Below are 8,234 nucleotides of genomic sequence, written 5' to 3'. Positions count from 1 at the left end.
GCACTCAGTCACTTGGCTCACTTGTCTTGCCCATTTTTATAACATTCAATCACACAGCAACTGAATGCCTGTGCCGGTCTGCCTGCTTTATATAGCTAGCCACGGCCACATGACTCACTGTCTGTAGGAGTGAACCATTTTCTTGAACAGGGTGGTGAGTGTATGTTTCTACTATATTCTAGGACTACATTGTTTTCCTTGATTTGATGCTTTTGTTTCTGCAGGCAGTTTTGAGATTGAGATCAACGGGCAAGTAGTTTTCTCCAAGCTCGAAACAAGCGGCTTCCCATATGAAGACGACGTAAGTTGTTAACTTATTACAAGGCTGTTGTTTGAATGTCTGACAAACTGTGTGTCAACTGCCAATGACTACCCCCAATAACACAATATGTCTTGTCCCCCTGCAGATCTTGGATGCTATACAGAAAGCCCATGATGGCAAGCCAGTGGAGAAGATCACCAAGAGCCGCCCGCCTTGTGTCATCCTGTAGATCTCCTCTCCCTCTATTCTCCAACCCTGCCCTCTCCTGACAGCAGCATGCTGAAGACAGTGTGCATCCATCACTGCCACTGTCATTACTCACTCAGCCTTTGCACTAACCGGGCATGAGGGTGACACACAACTCTCTGTTGAAACTACACTAGCAGAGTTGGACTAAGACCACTGTCTTTGATTTAGAGTACAACCTGTCGTAAGGTTGTGTTGTGCCTTCTCTCTCCCCTCTTTCTCTGCTCCCATTGAGGTGTTCCAGGACTTATATGATTACTGTAGCCCAAAGCTGAATGTTTATAGTATGATGACCCCAGTCCTGGCAGCTCCCATGTTATGGGATCAGAGAAATGGAGGAGACCGTAAGATCGAGGGGCAGATAGGGTGCCACCCCCAACCCATCTTATTCCGAAAGCCTCATTGCCTGGCAGACAGTTACTGCCTGATTGTTCTAATTCCTCTCAAATAATACAGCACCATCATTGGCCAGACATAAACAAAGTTTTGATGAACGTAAAAGATAAATGTTATTGAGTACCAAAAGCAAGAAGGGAAGGAGCTCAATTATTTTCAGCCCTCTGAAAATAATTATATCACCTTGCTCTAAGCATCATAAGCCCTGTTTCACAACTTGTATCCTGTACCCTACTATGATGATGAACGTGCTGCTTGAACCTGTCAATGCAATGTTTGTCAATGTATTTAATAAGATGTGTTCTAAAGTGGAGACACTTAAATCAAGGTTGAAGCTTAGACTTTTAATGTTTTTGTTTTGTTCAGTTCTGTCACTACAACTTTTATGTATCTTTAAAACTAGTGTATCAATGTCAGAACTTGGATGTAATCAGGGTTTTTTTTCTTCAGTTTTGTCCATCTATAGCTAATCTGCCTGGAGCATTCCAGGCAGTGTCTTTAACAGTGAACTATATCTCTGTTTTGAACTGTTCTCTTTAGCCGAAACATGAGAAACACCGTAGTAGCCAAACCTCTTGTGAATTTGCAATTGTATACTGTCACTGAATCATAGATAATGCATTTTCATTGACTCAGTGGCTTTTATATATGATCAGCTGAACTATTAGTAGAGCTGACCTTGCAAGTAGATAAATCCTAAGTCGTTTTGAAAGCCATCTCTTACCGGTCTGTCTATCACTAACGACACCTCATCAGCCCCTGTTTATGTGCACAGTTTATTGAATATCATCTCTGAATACTGTTTTTTTTTCTGTTGCCCAGGGCTGTCAAGTATGATACCCATTAGGAGAACTTCTATCATAAAATAAAGTTATGGATTATTTAACTCTATAAATATGTTAGTATTGTCTTAATGTGTCATGCTCAAAACTACTTAGCATGTTTTTTCTTCTCTTTGTTTCACTTCTGTAATAACTACTCGACTCCATTAGAATGGAGAACATGTCAGTTCTAAAGGGCTATGTAACACCATATTATTAGAGTATTGGCTCATTCACAGGTCTGAACTCTCCATACAGTACATCCCCATGGCAACATAGCACCTCAGGTGTGTTACTCAGGTCTCAGTAATTACTCTCTTGTTGATGCTCACATTCAGACATCGAATGCCACTGTCATGTGATCATTCTATAATGGGAACAGCTGTAGGCTACACCCACGCTGTGATGTCAACAGAGCCAGCCGTGACAACTGCAGTAGGAAGAGAAAAGCATTTGGAGCAAGAAGCATCTTGGTACGTTTCATACATTGCGCCTGCATTGATCAAACCCTGCTGACTGGCTAAAGTAAAGTGTGTCATAGTTTTTCTTCCTGTATTGAATGTGTTAAGCAGCTTTGTGGTCAATTTTAATTAATTCAATTCAGGCAGTAAACTGAAATTATAAATCCACATTGAATCGATGTTCAGGGCAATTGGAATTTCCATTTCAGTTTTCTTCCTGAATTAACTGGTGTTCCGCTCAAAATACCAGTGCCATCAAGCTAGCTATGTACTTCTGTTAACTGAAATGTTTCCAAGTCACTCTAGAATAGATCCTCTCAGATATGACATTTTGTGGAGGTGTTGTTCCTGCATGTTATGGTCTTGACACAACACACATGGAATCCATTACCCTGACCAGCTATATTATGGTCTCAATACACGTTTGAATGTTTTCCTAGAACGTATCCATTACTAAAGAACAGGATATAAACTTCAAATAGCTCAGGATGATGAGCCTTTGGTGTCTCGATTGTCAATGGTTTTTGTTTTTGCAATGTTTTATTGTTTTACATGAAAAAACGGTTAACTATTGTGTAGTAACTTGCCCTTTTCAGTTGATCACTGACCCAACCCTACCTGGGACAGTAAAGATGTAATCCAATATACCCTCTTAGATTTACTCATAACTAAGGAGGCAGGTTACGATTGCTCCTATTGTATTTTCATATTGAGGTTTCTTACTCCTCCAACCTTTACATCAGCAAAGCACAATCAAGAAGAAAGGAGTGAGAAGAAGAATCTGGATCAAAAGCCATGGGTGTGGTGCAGATCAGAGTGGAGTACTGGTAGGTTTATGTTCATTTGTATTTGGGAGGGTGCGTTTGTTTAACAACGAAGCCGGAAACTGGAAGTCATAGAACATTTCCATTATGCAAACTATGGAAATATGGCAACTGCCATATCTTTTAACACTCAGGTTGAGTCTGTATGTTGTATGTTTTTATGCTGTTTTAATTATTCATCACAGTTTTGGTTTTCTATCACTGTTTCAGTGGCCAATGAGGGTATTGGCCCGCTACAAGAAACTTCAGCAGGCTGTCGCTGTGGAGTTTCCTGGGGCGGAGGTGTCAGGCTTTGTAGGACGAAAAGGTCAGCTGGATAACCAATCAATCACATTTATTTTATAAAGCCCTTTTTACATCAGCAGATGTCACAAAGTGCTATACAGAAACCCAGCCTAAACCCCCAAAGAGCAAGCAATGCAGATGCAGAAGCACGGTGGCTACAGTGAAATGTATTGTTGTAATATTTACCTATTCTATTTTGGTAAAATACCAGTTTTCATACCTGTTTTGTGTATGTATCCATCAAGGTTAAACCTACATTTGTTTTGAGGAGAAGTGTGATGCTGTTGTTTCTGCAGGCAGCTTTGAGTTGGAGATCAACGGGGAGCTGGTCTTCTCCAAGCTGGATACAGGTGGCTTCCCCATGGAACAGGATGTGAGTACTGGAAGCTTTCTCCTCTGAAGTTGCAGAACTGTCAACTTCAGCCAGTTTGTTTACATCACTGAAATTGACACAAATGTTTTGAAATTGACACAAATGGTCTCAACAATGTGTATGCCCCTTCAGGTCAGGGACGCTCTCCAGAACACCTATGATGGCAAGCAAGTGGAAAAGTGGACCAGAAATCGCCCACCTTGTGTCATCCTGTAGATCTCAATTCCCTCCATCCTCCAACAGTTATCACTCAGATCAATGCTGCTGTCTGTCACCACTCACACAGCAGAGACTCCTTTCTGTTCCTTCTCTCTCTCTGCTCCCATTGAGGTGTTCCAGGACTTATATGATTACTGTAGACCAAAGCTGAAAGGTTTATAGTATGATGACCCCAGTCCTGGCAGCGCCTATATTATGGGATCAGAGAAAGGGAGGACATGGGAAGACTGATTGGGTGGAACTTCCTTATTCCAGATCTTCTATGCCTATCTGTTTACAGCACCATCATCAGATAAACGATCAATTTGAGTTGCTGAAGCCTGTCTCGCGTTGTGTTACTGTGTATTGATCTCCCATATTGCAACTGATGCTTTGCAATTAGCTTTAAGTAGAGCTGGTCAAGTGAGTAGATGAATCGCTAGCTATGGTAATATAGGCCACCACCCACTGGTCTGTCTGCTACACTAACGAGACATTTACATGCCATTTGAATTATCATCGCTGAATACTGTTATTGATTGCTGATGACAATGTTTGATACCCACTGGGAGGACTTCAATCTCAAAATAAAATAAAATTACATTGTTTGTTTTCTTCCTAATTGTTGTCATGTTCAAAGCCCAGGCTTTACTGGCAACACGGGAGGAAGGAGGAGACCGCAACCCATACAGACACTTGTTTTCACTGAGACACATTTGTACACTAGAGGGTGACACAGGCAAAATATTTTGCCTACAGTTTTATATTACTTGCCATACTCAACTCAGCGTTAAAAAGTCCTATTCTGTAAAGTGATATTTGCTGAATTAGTTTTCACATTTATCTGACTTCTACATTATGTTCTGTGTAGTGTACTGTCTGTTGAATTCCTTTTGCTTGGTTGATGGTTTTGCACTTTGGCCCTTTATGAGTTTCTGCTCCTTGGGTGGTAAGTGGCTGACACTGGCTAGGTGGGTCCAGGGTACAGGCTCTGGTAAGGAGTGATAATTCATGCAAGCCTGCTTGCTCTATGCCTGATAGAGCCTATCGTCTCAGTCTATGAGCTCCATAGTACTGTCACCGTCTGCCGCCCATTTTGTGCCAAACAATTCCCCCATCAGGACTTTATGAATTGAAGCATTCAAAATTAGCATTGTGTAATTCATATATGATTGGGTTGCCATGATAATTTTAGCAAGAGACCCTCCATACCAGTCAACAGTAATTTCTCAACTCTGTGAAGTATGAATTTTAATGGTGTTATTGGTTTGTCATATGATTTGTTAGAGGAGAGTCCCTCCTGCATCGGTTTCGATCAATTATGAAGCTGGTAAGTGACTGTATGTCACAAGAAGGATGCAACCAACAGCCTCTTTAGTTTGTCAATATTGTAGCTAATGGCCGGGAATACAGTGTTCCTTGCGGGGATTGAACAGAGGACACCATGACTCCCAAGACAAACAACCCCAAGATTATTTTTTTATTTTTTTATTTCACCTTTATTTAACCAGGTACGCTAGTTGAGAACAAGTCCTCATTTGCAACTGCGACCTGGCCAAGATAAAGCATAGCAGTGTGAACAGACAACACAGAGTTACACATGGAATAAACAATTAACAAGTAAATAACACAGTAGGAAAAAAAAAGGGAGTCTATATACATTGTGTGCAAAAGGCATGAGGAGGTAGGCGAATAATTACAATTTTGCAGATTAACACTGGAGTGATAAATGATCAGATGGTCATGTACAGGTAGAGATATTGGTGTGCAAAAGAGCAGAAAAGTAAATAAATAAAAACAATATGGGGATGAGGTAGGTAAAAATGGGTGGGCTATTTACCGATAGACTATGTACAGCTGCCACGATCGGTTAGCTGCTCAGATAGCAGATGTTTGAAGTTGGTGAGGGAGATAAAAGTCTCCAACTTCAGCGATTTTTGCAATTCGTTCCAGTCACAGGCAGCAGAGAACTGGAACGAAAGGCGGCCAAATGAAGTGTTGTCTTTAGGGATGATCAGTGAGATACACCTGCTGGAGGGCGTGCAACGGATGGGTGTTGCCATCGTGACCAGTGAACTGAGATAAGGTGGAGCTTTACCTAGCATGGACTTGTAGATGACCTGGAGCCAGTGGGTCTGGCAATGAATATTTAGCGAGGGCCAGCCGACTAGAGCATACAAGTCGCAGTGGTGGGTGGTATAAGGTGCTTTAGTGACAAAACGGATGGCACTGTGATAAACTGCATCCAGTTTGCTGAGTAGAGTGTTGGAAGCAATTTCGTAGATGACATCGCCGAAGTCGAGGATCGGTAGAATAGTCAGTTTTACTAGGGTAAGCTTGGCGGCGTGAGTGAAGGAGGCTTTGTTGCGGAATAGAAAGCCGACTCTTGATTTGATTTTCGATTGGAGATGTTTGATATGAGTCTGGAAGGAGAGTTTACAGTCTAGCCAGACACCTAGGTACTTATAGATGTCCACATATTCAAGGTTGGAACCATCCAGGGTGGTGATGCTGGTCAGGCGTGCGGGTGCAGGCAGCAAACGGTTGAAAAGCATGCATTTGGTTTTACTAGCGTCTAAGAGCAGTTGGAGGCCACGGAAGGAGTGTTGTATGGTATTGAAGCTCGTTTGGAGGTTAGATAGCACAGTGTCCAAGGACGGGCCGGAAGTATATAGAATGGTGTCGTCTCCGTAGAGGTGGATCAGGGAATCGCCCGCAGCAAGAGCAACATCATTGATATATTAAGAAAAAAGAGTCGGCCCGAGGATTGAACCCTGTGGCACCCCCATAAAGACTGCCAGAGGACCGGACAGCATGCCCTCCGATTTGACACACTGAACTCTGTCTGCAAAGTAATTGGTGAACCAGGCAAGGCAGTCATCCGAAAAACCGAGGCTACTGAGTCTGCCGATAAGAATATGGTGATTGACCGAGTCGAAAGCCTTGCAAAGGTCGATGAAGACGGCTGCACAGTACTGTCTTTTATCGATGGCGGTTATGATATCGTTTAGTACCTTGAGCGTGGCTGAGGTGCACCCGTGACCGGCTCAGAAACCAGATTGCACAGCGGAGAAGGTACGGTGGGATTCGAGATGGTCAGTGACCTGTTTGTTGACTTGGCTTTCGAAGACCTTAGATAGGCAGGGCAGGATGGATATAGGTCTGTAACAGTTTGGGTCCAGGGTGTCTCCCCCTTTGAAGAGGGGGATGACTGCGGCAGCTTTCCAATCCTCGGGGATCTCAGACGATATGAAAGAGAGGTTGAACAGGCTGGTAATAGGGGTTGCGACAATGGCGGCGGATAGTTTCAGAAATAGAGGGTCCAGATTGTCAAGCCCAGCTGATTTGTACGGGTCCAGGTTTTCCAGCTCTTTCAGAACATCTGCTATCTGGTTTCGGGTAAAGGAGAACCTGGAGAGGCTTGGGCGAGTAGCTGCGCGGAGGGCGGAGCTGTTGGCCGAGGTTGGAGTAGCCAGGCGGAAGGCATGGCCAGCCGTTGAGAAATGCTTGTTGAAGTTTTCGATAATCATGGATTTATCGGTGGTGACCGTGTTACCTAGCCTCAGTGCAGTGGGCAGCTGGGAGGAGGTGCTCTTGTTCTCCATGGACTTCACAGTGTCCCAGAACGTTTTGGAGTTGGAGCTACAGGATGCAAACTTCTGCCTGAAGAAGCTGGCCTTAGCTTTCCTGACTGACTGTGTGTATTGGTTCCTGACTTCCCTGAACAGTTGCATATCGCGGTGACTATTCGATGCTATTGCAGTCCGCCACAGGAAGTTTTTGTGCTGGTCGAGGGCAGTCAGGTCTGGAGTGAACCAAGGGCTATATCTGTTCTTAGTTCTGCATTTTTTGAACGGAGCATGCTTATCTAAAATGGTGAGGAAGTTACTTTTAAAGAATGACCAGGCATCCTCAACTGACGGGATGAGGTCAACGTCCTTCCAGGATACCCGGGCCAGGTTGATTAGAAAGGCCTGATCACAGAAGTGTTTTAGGGAGCGTTTGACAGTGATGAGGGGTGGTCGTTTGACTGCGGCTCCGTAGCGGATACAGGCAATGAGGCAGGGATCGCTGAGATCCTGGTTGAAGACAGCGGAGGTGTATTTGGAGGGCCAGTTGGTCAGGATGACACGTCTATGAGGGTGCCCTTGTTTACAGATTTAGGGTTGTACCTGGTGGGTTCCTTGATGATTTGTGTGAGATTGAGGGCATCTAGCTTAGATTGTAGGACTGCCGGGGTGTTAAGCATATCCCAGTTTAGGTCACCTAACAGAACAAACTCTGAAGCTAGATGGGGGGCGATCAATTCACAAATGGTGTCCATGCACAGCTGGGTGCTGAGGGGGGTCGGTAGCAGGCGGCAACAGT

General features: G+C 43.8%; 1 long non-coding RNA gene and 1 pseudogene across 1 annotated transcript; both read left to right on the top strand.

The window, feature by feature from the left end:
• The first annotated feature begins 6 nt into the window (after positions 1-6).
• Positions 7-1,795, top strand: LOC123999487. Its single transcript, XR_006832461.1, has 2 exons — positions 7-301; positions 408-1,795. It is a non-coding gene; the product is annotated as an uncharacterized LOC123999487 (long non-coding RNA).
• A 344-nt stretch (positions 1,796-2,139) lies between these two features.
• Positions 2,140-4,488, top strand: LOC124000644 (annotated as a pseudogene).
• The last annotated feature ends 3,746 nt before the right edge of the window (positions 4,489-8,234 follow it).

This window comes from Oncorhynchus gorbuscha, linkage group LG16 (genome assembly GCF_021184085.1).
Source record: "Oncorhynchus gorbuscha isolate QuinsamMale2020 ecotype Even-year linkage group LG16, OgorEven_v1.0, whole genome shotgun sequence".
NCBI lineage: Eukaryota > Metazoa > Chordata > Actinopteri > Salmoniformes > Salmonidae > Oncorhynchus > Oncorhynchus gorbuscha.
This window is presented reverse-complemented; position numbering and strand designations above follow the sequence as displayed.